The sequence below is a fragment of the Phocoena sinus genome, chromosome X (genome assembly GCF_008692025.1).
Source record: "Phocoena sinus isolate mPhoSin1 chromosome X, mPhoSin1.pri, whole genome shotgun sequence".
Classification (NCBI taxonomy): domain Eukaryota; kingdom Metazoa; phylum Chordata; class Mammalia; order Artiodactyla; family Phocoenidae; genus Phocoena; species Phocoena sinus.
The window spans coordinates 107,353,795-107,372,552 of NC_045784.1; positions in this window are offsets into that span (position 1 = coordinate 107,353,795).

An 18,758-nucleotide genomic window follows, 5' to 3' on the forward strand; every position below is an offset into this window, starting at 1 on the left:
TGAGAAAAAAGTGTATTCTGTTGTTTCTGGATGGAGTGTCCTATAAATATCAATTAAGTCCATCTTGTTTAATGTATCATTTAAAGCTTGTGTTTCCTTATTTATTTTCATTTTGGATGATCTGTCCATTGGTGAAAGTGGGGTGTTAAAGTCCCCTACTATGAATGTGTTACTGTCGATTTCCCCTTTTATGGCTGTTAGTATTTGCCTTATGTATTGAGGTGCTCCTATGTTGGGTGCATAAATATTTACAATTGTTATATCTTCTTGGATCGATCCCTTGATCATTATGTAGTGTCCTTCTGTGTCTCTTCTAATAGTCCTTATTTTAAAGTCTATTTTGTCTGATATGAGAATTGCTACTCCAGCTTTCTTTTGGTTTCCATTTGCATGGAATATCTTTTTCCATCCCCTTACTTTCAGTCTGTATGTGTCTCTAGGTCTGAAGTGGGTCTCTTGTAGACAGCATATATAAGGGTCTTGTTTTTGTATCCATTCAGCCAATCTGTGTCTGTTGGTGGGAGCATTTAGTCCATTTACCTTTAAGGTAATTATCGATATGTATGTTCCTATTCCCATTTGCCAAATTGTTTGGGGTTCGTTATTATAGGTCTGTTCCTTCTCTTGTGTTTCTTGTCTAGAGAAGTTCCTTTAGCATTTGTTGTAAAGCTGGTTTGGTGGTGCTGAACTCTCTCAGCTTTTGCTTGTCTATAAAGCTTTTGATTTCTTCATCAAATCTGAATGAGATCCTTGCTGGGTAGAGTAGTCTTGGTTGCAGGTTTTTCTCCTTCATCACTTTCAGTATGTCCTGCCACTCCCTTCTGGCTTGTAGGGTTTCTGCTGAGAGATCAGCTGTTAACCTTATGAGGATTCCCTTGTGTGTTATTTGTTGTTTTCCCCTTGCTGCTTTTAATATGCTTTCTTTGTATTTAATTTTTGACAGTTTGATTAATATGTGTCTTGGCATATTTCTCTTTGGATTTATCCTGTATGGGACTCTCTGTGCTTCCTGGACTTGATTAACTCTTTCCTTTCCCATATTAGGGAAGTTTTCAACTGTAATCTCTTCAAATATTTTCTCAGTCCCTTTCTTTTTTTCTTCTTCTTCTGGAACCCCTATAATTCCTATGTTGGTGCATTTAATGTTGTCCCAGAGGTCTCTGAGACTGTCCTCAGTTCTTTTCATTGTTTTTTCTTTATTCTGCTCTGCAGTAGTTATTTCCACTATTTTCTCTTCCAGGTCACTTATCCGTTCTTCTGCCTCAGTTATTCTGCTATTGATCCCATTTAGAGTACTTTTAATTTCATTTATTGTGTTGTTCATCGTTGCTTGTTTCAGCTTTGTTTCTTCTAGGTCCTTGTTAATTGTTTCTTGCATTTTGTCCATTCTATTTCCAAGATTTCGGATCATCCTTACTATCATTATTCTGAATTCTTTTTCAGGTAGACTGCCTATTTCCTCTTCATTTGTTAGGTCTGGTGCATTTTAATCTTGCTCCTTTATCTGCTGTGTGTTTTTCTGTCTTCTCATTTTGCTTATCTTACTGTGTTTGGGGTCTCCTTTTTGCAGGCTGCAGGTTCGTAGTTCCCGCTGTTTTTGATGTCTGTCTCCAGTGGCTAAGGTTGGTTCAGTGGGTTGTGTAGGCTTCCGGTGGAGGGGACTAGTGCCTGTGTTGTGCTGGATGAGGCTGGATCTTGTCTCTCTAGTGGGCAGGTTCACGTCTGGTGGTGTGTTTTGGGGTGTCTGTGGCCTTAATATGATTTTAGGCTGCCTCTCTGCTAATGGGTGGGTTTGTGTTCCTGTTTTGCTAGTTGTTTGGCATAGGTTGTCCAGCACTGTAGCTTGCTGGTCATTGAGTGAAGCTGGGTGCTGATGTTAAGATGGAAGTCTCTGGGAGATTTTTGATGTTTGATATTATGTGGAGTTGGGAGGTCTCTTGTTGACCAGTGTCCTGAAGTTGGCTGTCCTACCTCAGAGGCAGAGCCCTGACTCTTGGCTGGAGCACCAAGAGCCTTTCATCCACACGGCTTTTGCGCTGCCCTAGTCTCGAAGCTGCCGCCACTGCTCCTCAGGCCGCGTCGTCATTCATTTACTTTTATGATTAAATATTTGTTGAATTTTGAAAAGAGTATAATGTCTGGTACTGCCTTAATGAGTCACCTTACCAGGATAATTTTATCTTAATAACAAACCAGAATGTCAATACTGTACTGTAAGTATTTGCTGAATATTTCCAAGTTTTTCCTAATAATTCTAAGATTTCAAAGGAAATTCAGTGGAGGGGAAGCCTAGAAGAAGGGAAAGGAATGCCTTCCATTAAAAGTGCAGCAGTAGCTCAGTAATTTTTCATATCCCCCCTGAGAAAACAGGGTGGAAAACTGCCAATCGATGTACCACAAACTTTTAGGATTTCCTATTAGTTAAAATAAGAGGGGACCAGGTGAAGGAAGAAGGAAAGAATAGAACCCTGAACAGAAAAATGCTTCCTGTAAAAAAAAAAAAAAAAGTCTGAGAAGTAAAGTGAGCCAATTTCAGTGGTACTTCTTAAAGTTTAAAGAAGAAGGCTGATTGCTAGAATGGGCCAAAGAGCATTGAGGGGCATACCACATTAATGCTACCTGACCTGTGTTCATACACAGCATCTAGACCTATAATTAGACCTGGGGGAAAGTGAGATTAACTTAACTGACAGTGAAAGCCTACTAGAAGCCAAAAGTCAATGCTACAGGCAGCATCACTAAGAAGCTGGACACTGCAACGACTTATTCTTGGTACAGGGAAGCTGATTATTGTGGGCTTGCTTCTAGTGTTTGTTTGCACTGAACTTGCTCTTGCAAATGAAGAAAATAGCACAGTGGCAAAGTTTCCTACTTTGTCTGTTTAGGGCCCTGGATCCTTTCTCAATCCCTCCAGAGTATGAAGTCACTAACAGTATAAATTTACAATAATTATAAATATTCCCTCTTCTTTGCATCTAGATCTGAAAACTTTATGCAAAGATCTATACCAATTTCTTATAGAATCTATCTCAATTTCTACTGAACTTTCGCAAAGTAATGAACACCATAGATATTCTGATGTGAAAATTTTTAAAGAGACATGGAAAAACATCACCCAATATATGAAAATAAGCTGCAGTTCAAACAAAGGAAATTATCAAGAACCAGAAGAGTATTCAAGTGACTGAAGAGCATTACGGAAGTTTTAAGATTTTTTTCAACAGGATTTAAGAATATAATGGATCCCAAAAATAAATAAAACAACACTAGAATGAGTAATTATGAGAGATGAATAGCAGTTACAAACACACACACACACAGATTTTTTTTAAAGCAGGATTGTTAAATTTAACACTTCAAAGAAGTACCATATAATAAGCTAATATTTGAATTTAAAAAGTTGCATATGGATTCAAGAAATGCATTTGGAACTCTGAGGAAATGGTAAATTGGTGAAGCACAGTAAAAGAAAATATGAGAGACATTGTGGACAAATTCAAGGAATCCAATACACAGAAAGCAGGAATTTTAGAAGAAGAGAACAGACATGATGTAATAAATGCAAAGAACTGTGGAGAGAAATTTTCCTGAGCTGAACAAATATTTGACTTTTTAATTTTAAAGGGATGGCTAATAGTCAAATTTACTCTGTGTGTGTGTGTAGAGGAGGGGATGAGGGGAGAGAGAAGGGAGAAGTGTAACACCTAGACATATTTTGGTAAAAATTTTGAATTTCAAGGACAATGATTGCATTAAACCAGAAAAATATAGTAAATTTCAAAACAAATGTTAGAGTTCAGGATTCAAAAGCTGTAATGTACCAAATGAAATAACCTTACAACATATTTTTAAATAAATACAGCTATAAGAAGAATCAAGAGAAACACATTCATAGCAGGATACTTTAAAATGTCCTGCAAGGGCTTCCCTGGTGGCGCAGATGGTTGAGAGTCCGCCTGCCGATGCAGGGGACACGGGTTCGTGCCCCGGTCCGGGAAGATCCCATATGCCGCAGAGTGGCTGGGCCCACTGAGCCTGCATGTCCAGAGCCTGTGCTCTGCAACGGGAGTAGGCCACAGCAGTGAGAGGCCCGCGTACCACAAAATAAAAAAAAAAAAAAAAAAAATTAAAATGTCCTGCAAGTATTTTATAGATCACATAAACAGAAAAAAAAAAATAAATCATGGTATAGAGGAATTTAATGTTATAATTAATAATTGATCTTGACAGAAAGATGGCCCAAGAACTAATGTCTTGATCCCTTTTCCAGGATCCAATTGAACAGAAAGAAAAACAAAAATGGTGGGGGGATCCCTTGCATCCAAGGGGCCAACCACTATACAAACTCTGAGAGATTTCTGTGACCTAACGTACAGTGGGAAAAAAATTGAAAGAAGTCACAAAGGTCCCGAACACGATTACAATCGATAGTGTCAATAGTGGAGTCTGGCTTGGGAGTGGGGAGCCATTGGGAATCTGGATACCAGTCCACTAGATACCACATGTGACTCTACACAACAATCAAGGCTGCAGTGCCAGGACTGGTATAGCATTACATCAAGCACGAAGCAGAAGAGATTTTCTCTGAGCTGACTTTATTCACTCATCCATTGTTCATTCAGCAAAAAATTCTATAACATCGATGTGTACCAAGGATTGTGTTAGATGATGGGGAAAAAGCACTGAAAAAGGCAGATAATATTCTTTCCTTCATGATTTTTCTATTCTGACGAGGGAGACATAAACAAATATAAAATAAAATAATTTCAAAAAAGTTATATGTGCTGCAAAAGAAACAACCCAGGGCAATGTGATCCAGAGTTTGTAGGTGCTGGAAGTAGGAGTTACTTTAGACTGGGTGATCAAAGAAAGGTTTTTTCTCTGAAGAAGTCACATATAAACTGAGATCTGAACATCTACACTGAGACATTTAAACTGAGACTTTAAAATGAGCCATTGAAGAGAAGGAAAAAAGGTGCTTTAAGCCGAAGCAATAGCATAAACAAAGACTTGGGGGAGGGCGGGGTGGTGGTGGTGGTGAGTAGGCTTATATAGATGGCAAAAACAACACTCCTTACTATGGTAAAGATATCAATACTTCCAAAATTAGTTGATGGATAATTGCTGGGAAAATAACAATGATTATTTTTTGGGGTGAAGGAGATGTGAGACTGTGATATTAATGACTATGTAGAAGAATAAACTGTTAGAATAGCTGAGGAAATATGCTACAATGAAAATTAGTTTATTACTAATGCAAGAATATAGAGACGTGGGAAAAAATAGTTCCCAAGTAGCCACCAATGTAAGTACAAATTTAGCAATTTATCAAGGTGGCATTATATTATATTAGGGAAAGAAGCAGTTAGCCAATAAACAGTGCTAGGGCAATTGGTTAGTTTTTTACCAGATTTTAAATAGTCACTTATCAGCACTCACCAAAACATGGATTAGAGGGTTAAATGTTTAATAAATAATTAAATCTTAAAACAAAACATAAGTAATTACTTGTGCAGTGTTGGAGTGAGGAAGACATCTTGAAGCAACAATGAAGGAAATCTTAAAGAAAAAAACATATTGCATTTGGTGATAAATGATTGCTTGCCTTTTAAAATATTTTACATTTTCTAAGTCATATATATTGAGAAGGTTTTAATTTTAGAATCAGCAAACTAATGCTTATTTTAGAAAAAAATCCAAAACAATTGCTTCAAAAGAAAATTGAGGGGGCTTCCCTGGTGGCACAGTGGTTAAGAATCTGCCTGCCAATGCAGGGAACACGGGTTCGAGCCCTGGTCTGGGAAGATCCCACAGGCCGTGGAGCAACTAAGCCCGTGCGCCACAACTACTGAGCCTGCGCTCTAGAGCCCGTGCTCCGCATCAAGGGAAGCCACCTCGCTGAGAAGCCCACGCACCGCAACGAATAGTAGCCCCTGTTCGCCGCAACTAGAGAAAGCTCGCGTGCAGCACTGAAGTACCCAATGCAGCCAAAAATAAAATAAAAAAAAAAAAGAAAATTGAGGGATTGTTTTACAAAAGAGGTGTACCTGGTGCCTCTAAAACCATGCCCCAAGGAAAGTCACCTTCTCTGTTTATTTGGTAACCCAGCATTACTCTTAAAATTTTTAGACAACAACTGCTGTTGTGTTGTTTCTTATTCTTTAATTTTCAGGGGATGGATTGTGCAAAATTATTTTAGCCTTTTAGTCTCTTGCTTTAAAAACACAGCCAAATATTGATCTTACCGCAAAGATCTGATAGGAGACGAACTTGGGAACTTCCCCCCAGACTAAAGAGTCCAAAAGAGACCTGATAACACATATTTTATCATTGTTTTCCCAGGCTTACTCTGGGAAACCTGTCTGATAAAAAATAAAAATCACAACCCTGTTTGATCCTTTGGTGCAGAATTTTCCCTTCTCTCTGTCTCGTGAAAACAAAGTTCTCTCTCTCTCTCTCTCTCTCTCTGTCTCGGGACTCAGACACTTTTGCTTTCATTAATACCAGAACAGCAACTTTTTTATCCAGACAAAATGGGTTCCCTGGGAATTACCAGACTTATCATTATTTAAATAAAATTACATATGTATGTCAATTCAATTGTCTTCAAATATCAGTGGTATTTCTCAGTCAGCAAGTAACCAGACTGTAGACTTTTTGCATTTTCATCTACTTTAAAGTGCTAGTGCTAAGGTAATGAAATCACTGTAGCCAGGCAGAAAGCTCAAGTTTGAAGAAAAAAATATTTTTTTCTTTTTCAATCCAAGGTTATTGTTGTGTGTGTGGTTTTTTTTTTTTTTTTTTTCTTTCAACTGCCCATTTTAAATTGTGGGCAATGAATTCAAACTTTTTAAAAAATTTTTTTTACATCTTTATTGGAGTATAACTGCTTTACAATGGTATGCTAGTTTCTGCTTTATAACAAAGTGAATCAGTTATACATATACATATGTTCCCATATCTCTTCCCACTTGCATCTCCCTCCCTCCCACCCTCCCTATCCCACCCCTCTAGGAGGTCACAAAGCACCGAGCTGATCTCCCTGTGCTATGCGGCTGCTTCCCACTAGCTACCTATTTTACGTTTGGTAGTATATATATGTCCATGCCACTCTCTCGCTTTGTCACAGCTTACCCTTCCCACTCCCCATATCCTCAAGTCCATTCTGTAGTAGGTCTGTGTCTTTATTCCTGTCTTACCCCTAGGTTCTTCATGACATTTTTTTTCCTTAAATTGCATATATATGTGTTAGCATATGGTATTTGTCTTTCTCTTTCTGACTTATTTCACTCTGTATGACAGACTGAAGGTCCATCCACCTCATTACAAATAGCTCAATTTCGTTTCTTTTTATGGCTGAGTAATATTCCATTGTATATATGTGCCACATCTTCTTTATCCATTCATCCAATGATGGACACTTAGGTTGTTTCCATCTCTGGGCTAGTGTAACCAGAGCTGCAATGAACATTTTGGTACATGACTCTTTTTGAATTATGGTTTTCTCAGGGTATATGCCCAGTAGGGGGATTGCTGGGTCATATGGTAGTTCTATTTGTAGTTTTTTAAGGAACCTCCATACTGTTCTCCATAGTGGCTGACCCAATTCACATTCCCAGCAGCAGTGCAAGAGTGTTCCCTTTTCTCCACACCCTCTCCAGCATTTATTGTTTCTAGTTTTTTGATGATGGCCATTCTGACTGGTGTGAGATGATACCTCATTGTAGTTTTGATTTGCATTTCTCTAATGATTAATGATGTTGAGCATTCTTTCATGTGTTTGTTGGCAGTCTGTATATCTTCTTTGGAGAAATGTCTATTTAGGTATTCTGCCCATTTTTGGATTGGATTCTTTTTTTGTTATTGAGCTGCTTGTAAATTTTGGAGATTAATCTTTTGTCAGTTGCTTCATTTGCAAATATTTTCTCCCATTCTGAGGGTTCTCTTTTGGTCTTGTTTATGGTTTCCTTTGCTGTGAAAAAGCTTTGAAGTTTCATTAGGTCCCATTTGTTTATTTATGTTTTTATTTCCATTTCTATGGAAGGTGGGTCAAAAAGCATCTTGCTGTGATTTGTCATAGAGTGTTCTGTCTATGTTTTCCTCAAGGAGTTTGATAGTTTCTGGCCTTACATTTAGGTCTTTAATCCATTTTGAGCTTATTTTTGTGCATGGTGTTAGGGAGTGATCTAATCTCATACTTTTACATGTACCTGTCCAATTTTCCCGGCACCATTATTGAAGAGGCTGTCCTTTCTCCACTGTACATTCCTGCATCCTTTATCAAAGGTAAGGTGACCATATGTGCATGGGTTTATCTCTGGGCTTCCTATCCTGTTCCATTGGTCTATCTTTCTGTTTTTGTTCCAGTACCATACTGCCTTGATTACTGTAGCTTTGGAGTATAGTCTGAGGTCAGGGAGCCTGATTCCTCCAGCTCCATTTTTCGTTCTCAAGATTGCTTTCGCTATTCGGGGTCTTTTGTGTTTCCATACAAATTGTTAAATTTTTTTTTTTTTTTTTTTTTTTTTGGTGCTGTACGCAGGCCTCTCACTGCCGTGGCCTCTCCTATTGAGGAGCACAGGCTCCGGACGTGCAGGCCCAGCGGCCATGGCCCACGGGCCCAGCCGCTCCGCGGCATGTGGGATCCTCCCAGACCGGGGCACGAACCTGCGTGCCCTGCATCGGCAGGCGAACTCTCAACCACTGCGCTACCAGGGAAGCCCAATTGTGAAATTTTTTCTTCTAGTTCTGTGAAAAATGCCAGTGGTAGTTTGATAGGGATTGCATTGAATGTGTAGATTGCTTTGGGTAGTAGAGTCATTTTCACAATGCTGATTCTTCCAATCCAAGAACATGTTATATCTCTCCATCTATTTGTATCATCTTTAATTTCTTTCATCAGTGTCTTATAATTTTCTGCATACAGGTCTTTTGTCTCCTTAGGTAGATTTATTCCTAGATATTTTATTCTTTTTGTTGCAATGGTAAATGGGAGCGTTTTCTTGATTTCACTTTCAGATTTTTCATCATTAGTGTATAGGAATGCCAGAGATTTCTGTGCATTAATTTTGTATCCTGATACTTTACCAAATTCATTGATTAGCCTAGTAGTTTTCTGGTAGCATCTATAGGACTGTCTACGTAGAGTATCATGTAATCTGCAAACAGTGACAGCTTTACTTCTTCTTTTCCAATTTGGATTCCATTTATTTCCTTTTCTTCTCTGATTGCTGTGGCTAAAACTTCCAAAACTATGTTGAATAAGAGTGGTGAGAGTGGGCAACCTTGTCTTGTTCCTGATTTTAGTGGAAATGCTTTCAGTTTTTCACCATTGAGGATGACGTTGGCTGTGGGTTTGTCATATATGGCCTTTATTATGTTGAGGAAAGTTCTCTTTATGCCTACTTTCTGCAGGGTTTTTATCATAAATGGTGTTGAAGTTTGACAAAAGCTTTCTCTGCATCTATTGAGATGATCATATGGTTTTTCTCCTTCAATTTGTTAGTATGGTGTATCATGTTGATTGATTTGTGTATATTGAAGAATTCTTGCATTCCTGGAATAAACCCCACTTGATCATGGTGTATGATCCTTTTAATGTGCTGTTGGATTCTGTTTGCTAGTATTTTGTTGAGGATTCTTGCATCTATGTGCATCAGTGATATTGGCCTGTAGTTTTCTTCTTTGTGACATCTTTGTCGGGTTTTGGTATCAGGGTGATGGTGGCCTTGTAGAATGAGTTTGGGAGTGTTCCTCCCTCTGCTATATTTTGGAAGAGTTTGAGGAGGATAGGTGTTAGCTCTTCTCTAAATGTTTGATAGAATTCGCCTGTGAAGCCATCTGGTCCTAGGCTTTTGTTTGTTTGAAGATTTTTAATCACGCTTTCAATTTCAGTGCGTGTGATTGATCTGTTCATATTTTCTATATCTTCCGGGTTCAGTCTTCGCCCGTTGTGCATTTCTAAGAATTTGTCCATTTTTTCCAGGTTGTACATTTTATTGGCGTAGAGTTGCTTGTAGTAATCTCTCATGATCTTTTGTATTTCTGCAGTGTCAGTTGTTACTTCTCCTTTCTCATTTCTAATTCTATTGATTTGAGTCTTCTCCCTTTTTTTCTTTATGCGTCTGGCTAATGGTTTATCAATTTTGTTTATCTTCTCACAGAGCCAGCTTTTAGTTTTATTGATCTTTGCTATCATTTCTTTCATTTGTTTTTCATTTATTTCTGATTTGATCTTTATGATTTCTTTCCTTCTGCTAACTTTGTGGGTTTTTTGTTCTTTCTCTAATTGCTTTAGGTGCAAGTTTAGGTTGTTTATTCGAGATGTTTCCTGTTTCTTAAGGAAGGATTGTATTGCTATAAAGTTCCCTCTTAGAACTGCTTTTGCTGCATCCCATAGGTTTTGAGTCATCGTGTCTCCATTGTCATTTGTTTCTAGGTATTTTTTTATTTCCTCTTTGATTTCTTCAGTGATCACTTCGTTATTAAGTAGTGTATTGTTTAGCCTCCATGTGTTTGTATTTTTTACAGATCTTTTCCTGTATTTGATATCTAGTCTCATAGCGTTGTGGTGGGAAAAGATACTTGATACGATTTCAATTTTCTTATGTTTACCAAGGCTTGATTTGTGACCCAAGATATGATCTATCCTGGAGAATGTTCCATGAGCACTTGAGAAAAATGTGTATTCTGTTGTTTTTGGATGGAATGTCTTATAAATATCAATTAGGTCCATCTTGTGTTATGTATCATTTAAAGCTTGTTTTTCCTTATTTTTTTTCATTTTGATGATCTGTCCATTGGTGAAAGTGGGGTGTTAAAGTCCCCTACTATGAATGTGTTACTGTCGATTTCCCCTTTTATGGCTGTTAGTATTTGCCTTATGTATTGAGGTGCTCCTATGTTGGGTGCATAAATATTTACAATTTTTATATCTTCTTCTTGGATTGATCCCTTGATCATTATGTAGTGTCCTTCTTTGTCTCTTCTAATAGTTTTTATTTTAAAGTCTATTTTGTCTGATATGAGAATTGCTACTCCAGCTTTCTTTTGGTTTCCATTTGCATGGAATATCTTTTTCCATTCCCTCACTTTCAGTCTATATGTGTCCCTGGGTCTGAAGTGGGTCTCTTGTAGACAGCATATATATATGGGGCTTGTTTTTGTATCCATTCAGCCAGTCTGTGTTTTTTGGTGGGAGTATTTAATCCATTTACATTTAAGGTAATTATCGATATGTGTGTTCCTATTCCCATTTTCTTAATTGTTTTGGGTTTGTTATTGTACGTCTTCTCCTTCTCTTGTGTTTCTTGCCTAGAGAAGTTCCTTTAGCATTTGTTGTAAAGCTGGTTTGGTGGTGCTGAACTCTCAGCTTTTGCTTGTCTGTAAAGGTTTTAATTTCTCCATCAAATCTGAATGAGATCCTTGCTGGGTAGAGTAATCTTGGTTGTAGTTTTTTCTCCTTCGTCACTTTAAATATGTTCTGCCAGTCCATGTGGCTTGCAGAGTTTCTGCTGAAAGATCAGCTGTTAACCTTATGGGGATTCCCTTGTGTGTTATTTGTTGTTTTTCCCTTGCTGCTTTTAATATGTTTTCTTTGTATTTTATTTTGGAAGTTTGATTAATATGTGTCGTGGCGTGTTTCTCTTTGCATTTTTCCTGTATGGGACTCTCTGTGCTTCCTGGACTTGATTAAGTATTTCCTTTCCCATATTAGGGAAGTTTTCAAGTGGAATCTCTTCAAATATTTTCTCAGTCCCTTTTTTTTTCTCTTATTCTTCTGGGACCCCTATAATTCGAATATTGGTGCGTTTAATGTTGTCCCAGAGGTCTCTGAGACTGTCCTCAGTTCTTTTCATTCTTTTTTCTTTCTTCTGCTCTGCAGTAGTTATTTCCACTATTTTCTCTTCCAGGTCACTTATCCGTTCTTCTGCCTCAGTTATTCTGCTGTTGATCCCTTCTGAAGTATTTTTAATTTCATTTATTGTGTTATTCATCATTGCTTATTTCCTCTTTAGTTCTTCTAGGTCCTTGATAAATGTTTCTTGCATTTTCTCTATTCTATTTCCAAGATTTTGGACCATCTTTACTATCATTATTCTAAATTTTTTTCAGGTAGACTGCTTATTTCCTCTTCATTTGTTAGTTCTGGTGGGTTTTTATCTTGCTCCTTCATCTGCTGTGTGTTTTTCTGTCTTCTCATTTTGCTTATCTTACTGTGCTTGGGGTCTCCTTTTTGCACACTGCAGGTTCGTAGTTCTCGTTTTTTGTGTCTGTCCCCAGTGGCTAAAGTTTGTTCAGTGGCTTGTGTAGGCTTCCTGGTGGAGGGGACTAGTGCCTGTGTTCTGGTGGATGGGGCTGGATCTTGTCTTTCTGGTGGGCAGGTGCATGTCTGGTGGTGTGTTTTGCGGTGTCTGTGGCCTTATTATGATTTTAGGCAGCCTCTCTGCTAATGGGTCGGGTTGTGTTCCTGTCTTGCTAGTTGTTTGGCATAGGGTGTCCAGCACTGTAGCTTGCTGGTCATTGAGTGAAGCTGGGTGCTGGTTTTGAGATGGAGAACTTTGGCAGAGTTTCGCCATTTGATATTATGTGGAGCTGGGAGATCTCTTGTGGACTAGTGTCCTGAAGTTGGCTCTCCCATGTCAGAGGCACAGCACTGACTGCTGACTGCAGCACCAAGAGCCTTTCGTCCACACAGCTCAGAATAAAAGGGATAAAAGGTAGAAGGAAAAAAAGAGCGAGAGAGAGAGAGAGAGAGGGAGGGCGGGAGGGAGGGAGGGAGGGAGGGAGGAAGGAAGGAAGCAATAAAGAAAAGAAAAAGGAAAGAGGATAAAATAAAATAAAGTAAGTTAAAATAAAATGTTATCAAAATAAAAAATAATGTGTAAGAAAAAAAAATTTTTTAAGAAAAAAAAAAAATAAATGGACCGATAGAACCCTAGGACAAATGGTGAAAGCAAAGCTGTACAGACAACATCTCACACAGAAGCATACACATACACACAAAAAGAGGAAAAGGGGAAAAAATCATAAATCTTGCTCTCAAAGTCCACCTCCTCAATTTGGGATGATTCGTTGTCTATTCAGGAATTCCGCAGATGCAGGGTACATCAAGTTGATTATGGAGCTTTAATCCTCTGCTTCTGAGGCTGCTGGGAGAGATTTCCCTTTCTCTTCTTTGTTCGCACAGCTCCCGGGGTTCAGCTTTGGATTTGGCCCTGTCTCTGTGTGTAGGTCGCCGTAGGGTGTCTGTTCTTCGCTCAGACAGGACGGGGTTAAAGGAGCAACTGCTTCGGGGACTCTGGCTTGCTGAGGCCGGGGGGAGGGAGGGATGTGGATGCAGGGCAAGCCTGTGGCAGCAGAGGCCTGCGTGACGTTGCACCAGCCTGAGGCGCGCCATGTGTTCTCCCAGGAAAGTTGTCCCTGAATCCCAGGACTCTGGCAGTGGCAGGCTGCACTGGCTCCCCGGAAGGGGGTTGTGGAGAGTGACCTGTGCTCGCACACAGGCTTTTTGGTGGTGGCAGCATCAGCCTTAGCGTCTCATGCCCGTCTCTGGGGTCCGCGCTTTTAGCCACGGCTCACGCCCATCTCTGGAGCTCCTTTAAGCAGCGCTCTTAATCCCCTCTCCTTGCGCACCAGAAAACAAAGAGGGAAGAAAAGTCTCCTGCCTCTTCGGCATGTCCAGACTTTCCCCTGGACTCCCTCCTGGCTAGCCATGGTGCACTAACCCCCTGCGGGCTGTGTTCAAGCCGCCAACCCCAGTCCTCTCCCTGCAATCCGACTGAAGCCTGAGCCTCAGCTCCCAGCCCCGCCCGCCCCAGCGGTGAGCAGACAAGCCTCTTGGGCTGGTGAGTGCCGGTCGGCAGCGATCCTCTGTGCGGGAATCTCCCCACTTTGCCCTCTGCACCCCTGTGGCTGTGCTCTCCTCCACGGCCCCAAAGCTCCCCCGCTCCGCCACCCGCAGTCTCCGCCCACGAAGGGGCTTCCTAGTGTGTGGAAACCTTTCCTCCTTCACAGCTCCCTCCCACTGGTGCAGGTCCCGTCCCTATTCTTTTGTCTCTGTTTATTCTTTTTTCTTTTGCCCTACCCAGGTATGTGGGGACTTTTTGCCTTTTGGGAGGTCTGAGGTCTTATGCCAGCGTTCAGTAGGTGTTCGGTAGGAGTTGTTCCACGTATAGATGTATTTCTGGTGTATCTGTAGGTAGAATACAGCCTGGGGAATCCTAGTTCGTGGCCTCTAGGTGCTGTACATCAAACAGCTAAGAATAATTTTCAGTGACTTCTACTGAAAAACCGTATGTAATAACAATTCACCTTTATTCTGATCCTTGTGCCAAAGGCAATGTGCTCTTCTTGGGGAACTACTCATATTCTGCAGCTATGCCAGTTCTCCGGGAGCCATCAACTCAGCTGTGCCTGCGAGTCTGGAGCCTCGGACAGGCCTGCTGGAAGCACGGAATCCACACGGAGGGGGCAGAGCCGGGGGCTAGGAGGGAAGGGACACCGGGCACGAAAGAGAGGGGCCGCTCGCTCCCCCAGTCAGGGAGAGTGGCTGATGGTGGGAACTGTGACCACACGCAAACACTCACGCACACACCGTGTGTGTATGTTTTTTTTTTAATGACATCCCTCTGTACTGAAATGTTACTACAGGCACACCTTTGAGATATTGTGGGTTCAGTTCCAGACCACCAAAATAATGCATCTATAGAAATAAAGTGAGTCACACGAATTTTTTTGGTTCCCCAGTGCATATAAAAGTTATATTTACACTATACTGTAGCCTATTCAATATGCAACAGTATTATATCCAAAAAACAATGTAGATGTCTTAATTTAAAAATACTTCATTGCTAAAAAATGCTAACCACCATATGAGCCTTCAGCAATTCATAATCTTTTGCTGGTGGAGGGTCTTGCCATGTTGACAGCTGCTGACTGATCAGGGCAGTGGTTTCTGAAGGTTGGGGTGGCCAGGGCAGTTTCTTAAAATAAGACAGCAATGAAGTTTACCACATCGACTGACTATTCCTTTCAGGATGTAGCACTGTTTGACAGCATTTTACCCACAGTAGAACTTCTTTTGAGATTGGAGCCAATACTCTCAAAACCTGTCTCTGCTTTATCAACTAAGTGTGTAATATTCTAAGTCCCTTGTCTTTTGAACAATCTTCGAAACGTCTTCACCAGAAGTAGATTCCATCTCAAGAAACCACTTTCCTTTCTTATCCATAAGAAGCCACTCCTCTTCCACTAAGGTTTCATCATGAGATTGCAGCAATTCAGTCACATCTTCAGGCTCCACTTCTAATTCTAGTTCTCTTGCTATTTCAACCACACCTGCAGTGACTTCCTCCACTCAAGTCTTGAGTCCCTCAAAGTCATCCATGAGGGTTGGAATCAACTTCTTCCAAACTCCTGTGAATGTTGATATTTTGACCTCCTCCCATGAATCACAAGTGTTCTTAATGGCATCTAGAATGGTGAAACCTTTCCAGAAGGTTTTCAGTTTAATTTGCTCAGATCCATCGGAGGAATCACTATCTATGGCAGATACAGCCTTATGAAATGTATTTCTTAAGTAATAAGACGTGAAAGTCAAAATGACTCCTTGATCCATGGGCTGCAGAACGATGTCGTGTTAGCAGGCATGAAAGAAGAAACCCATGAATCTCATTGTCTGTCTCTATCAGAGCTCGTGCGTGACCAGGTATATTGTCAATGAGCAGTAATATTTTGAAAGGAATTTTTTTCTGAGGAGTAGGTCTCAACAATGGGCTTAAAACATTCAGTAAACCATGTTGTAAATAGATGTGCTGTCATCCAGGCTTTGTTGTTCCAAATACAGAGCACAGGCAGAATAGATGTAGCATAATTCTGAAGGGCCCTAGGATTTTCAGAATGGTAAATGAACACTGGCTTCAACTTCAAGTTACCAGCTGCATTAGCCCCTAACAAGAGAGTTGGCCTGTCCTTTGAAGCTTTGAAGCCAGGCATTGACATCTTCTCTCCAGCTATGAAAGTCCTAGATGGCATCTTCTTGGAATATAAGGCAATTTCGTGTATGCTGAAAATCTGTTGTTTAGTGTAGCCATCTTCATGGATTATCTTAGCTAGAGCTCCTGGATAACTTGCTGCAGCTTCTGTATCAGCACTTTTTGCTTCACCTTGCACTTCTATGTGATGGAGACGGCTTCTTTCCTTAAACCTCATAAGCCAACCTCTGCTAGCTTTAAACTTTTCTTCTGAAGCTTCCTCACTTCTCTCAGCCTTCACAGAACTGAAGAGAGTTAAGGCCTTGCTTTGGATTAGGCTTTGGCTCAGGGAATGTTGTGGCTGGTTTGATCTTCTATCCAGACCATCAAAACTTTCTCCATATCAGCAACAAGGCTGTTTCGCTTCCTTATCATCTGTGTGTTCACTGAAGTAGCACTCTTATTTTCCTTCAAGAACTTCTCCTTTGCATTCATACCTTGGCTAACTGTTTGGCTCAAGAGACCTAGCTTTTGACCTATCTCAGCTTTCAACATGTCTCCCTCACTAAGCTTAAGCATTTCTAGTTTTTGATTTAAAGTGAGAAACGTGTGAGTCTTCCTTTCACTTGAACACTTAGAGGCCATTGTAGGTTATTAATCGGCCTAATTTCAATATTGTTGTGTCTCAGGGAATAGGGAGGCCCGAGGAGATGATTGAGATGGGGGAATGGCTGGTTGCTGGAGCAGTCAGAACACACACAACATTTATCAATTACATTTTCCATCTTATGTGGATGTGGTTCATGGAGCCCCAAAACAATTACAATAGTAACATCGAAGATCACTGGTCACAGATCACCATAACAAATATAATAATAATGAAAACGTTTGAAATAATGTGAGAATTGTCAAAATGTGGCACAGAGACACAAAGTGAGCAAATGCTATTGGAAAAATGGTGCTGATAGATTTGCTTGACACAGGGCTACCACAGACTTTGCACTTGTAGAAAATGCAGTATCAGCGAAGCACAATAAAGTGAAACACAGTGAAACGAGCTATGTTTGTATATGAAATTCCACCAGTGTATGAAATTCCTCTTATTCTCTATTTTCTTGACAGTATTTGGTATTGTCAGACTTTGCCTTTTTTCTCGTAGTGGAAATGATACCTTACTGTTTTAATTTGTATTTTCTTGATAACTATTGAGGTTGAATGTATTTTCGTATGTGTATTGGGCATTTGAATTCCCTCTTCTGAAAAATGCCAGTTCAAGTCTTTTGCTCATTTTCCTATTGTGTTGTTTTTCTTACAGATTTTCAAAACTCATTATATATTCTGGATCTCTATCTTTTGCCAGTTATATGCTTTGTAAATCCAGTCTGTGGTTTGTTTTTCTTTTTGATGTGTTTATGATGTATTTTGTATATAGAAGTTTTACATTTTCATGTAGTGAAGGCTATCCATCTTTTATTCATAGCTTGCATGTTTGAGCTTTGTTTAAAGAAGCCTGAGCACACCGAATACCTGAGGGAACAGAGGGCTAGAAGGGCAGATGATAGAGGGTGGAAACAGATATCGCCTTCATTCTTGTTTTTCTCTTCTTTCTTCTTCTATTATTTCTCCATTTTTCCTTACCCTGAAATCGATGCTTTTTTTTTTTTTTTTTTTTTTTTGCGGTATGCGGGCCTCTCACTGCTGTGGCCTCTCCCACTGCGGAGCACAGGCTCCGGACGCGCAGGCTCAGCAGCCATGGCTCACGGGCCCAGCCGCTCCGCGGCACGTGGGATCTTCCCAGACCGGGACACGAACCCGCATCCCCTGCATCGGCAGGTAGACTCCCAACCACTGCGCCACCAGGGAAGCCCGAAATCGATGCCTTTAACAAACAAGTTAGGCAGCTTTTTTGCTTTGATTTGTTCATTTTTGTATCTAGATATCTTTGGCTCTTTTTTGCTGGGCTGCTTTCTTCAAACTTTTCCATCTACTTGGTGCCACCAGTAAATGCCAGTGGAGAAGATTGCTTTGTGCCTTCAAGAATAAAAAATGAATAAGTACACCTCGTGACTGAAATAATTGTGCCAAATGAATTACCTCATATAATGAAAAGTAACAAGCAAGAGATCTCATCTGGTGCATCTCTATTGTTTTTAGGTAAAGGAAGACTTTTTATACAATCGTTTTCTAAACTTCCATTGCTTTAAATCACTACTGCATTACCACAATGCCATGTCCATAAACCCCCTCACAATCTAATCAAAATCATTGTAACCTGGGTTGGGGATCAGGGGAGAACTAAGAAAACTGAAGGGCAATGTTGCCTTGAACCCCTCTAAGTCATCCATGAGGGTTGGAATCAGTCAACCCTTGAACAAAGTGGCAGTTAGGGGCACCGACCCTCCACACAGTCAAAAATCCAGGTATAACTTTAGGGTCAGCCCTCTCTATCTGCTGTTCCACATCCACACAAACAGCGTTGGATCATGTAGTACTGTAGTACATAGTTGTTGAAAATAATCACGTATAAGTGGACTTGCCCAGTTTAAACTCACGTTATTTGAGGGTCACCTATACTTTGCCCAGGTCCATCAGAGGAATCACTATCTAGAGCAGCATAGCTTCACGAAATGTGTTTCTTAAACAATAAGACTTGAAAGTTAAAATTAGTCCTTGGATCCATGGACTGCAGAATGGATGTTGTGTTAGCAGGCATGAAAACAGCATGAATCTCATTGTCTGTCTCCATCAGAGCTCTTAGGTGACCAGGTGCATTGTCAATGAGCA